The sequence below is a fragment of the Martes martes genome (assembly GCF_963455335.1).
Source record: "Martes martes genome assembly, chromosome: 15".
Lineage (NCBI taxonomy): Eukaryota > Metazoa > Chordata > Mammalia > Carnivora > Mustelidae > Martes > Martes martes.
The window spans coordinates 14,658,845-14,659,745 of NC_137903.1; positions in this window are offsets into that span (position 1 = coordinate 14,658,845).

Below are 901 nucleotides of genomic sequence, written 5' to 3' on the forward strand. Positions count from 1 at the left end.
ATTTTATTTTTTTCCCATTCCTGTTATTTTAGTCTACCAGGAAAATGAGGAAGGAATTCTTTGTTGCACTCTCTTTTGCATCCAAATTCTGGTGTGTGTGTGTGTGTGTGTGTGTGTGTGTGTGTATATATATATATATATTTTTTTTTTTTGTTCTCTCCCCGATGTGATGTGTTCTCATCGGTGTCTTGGTCTTGGAGTGAAACCACAAACAGAATGTGCAGGACTTGGTTAAAGAATTACAGGCATTAAGAGAGGAAGAGAGTGGCCTAAAGGCAAGACCTTTGTCTTTTTCTGCTGATTAATTAAGTCCCTTCTTCCTCTCCCATAAGAAGAGAAATCCACCTCCTTTCTGAAAGTGTTTGAGTATTCGGTGCCGTTCCAGCATAATGGCATAAAGAAATGGAACTCTGTGGTCATTCTTCATGGGGGCTTTGTCAACATTTAAGCAAGGAAACCCCGGAATCCTTAATACAGAAATTTTTATGTCGTATACAAGAGCCGTCTTTGAACGCTTTTATAAGAAAAGTATTTGTTTTCAGGACATATCCGGGATATGGTGATTTGCAAAAGCTGTCAGGTTAAATGGGAAAACGTTTTCATGTTACCTGGGTGAGTGGTACAGAGTTAGGTACTGACATGGCAGCATTGTTTTAATAATAAGTATTGTTTTTCATTATCTCACACTTAGTCACAACGAATATTTGGAAAACAAGAATAGAAAGAGGAGGAAGAAAGCGATCTCAGAAAACTAAATGGTCTAGAAGGGCTGGAGCAGCTGAGAATGGTGGACCTTGTCCTCTCAGTTTTTCTTCTTTTTTGTCTTTTTCTATTAGCTCCTTCCTTTCCACTGACTTCTTTTATATATAGATAGATATAAATATATATAGATATATGCACA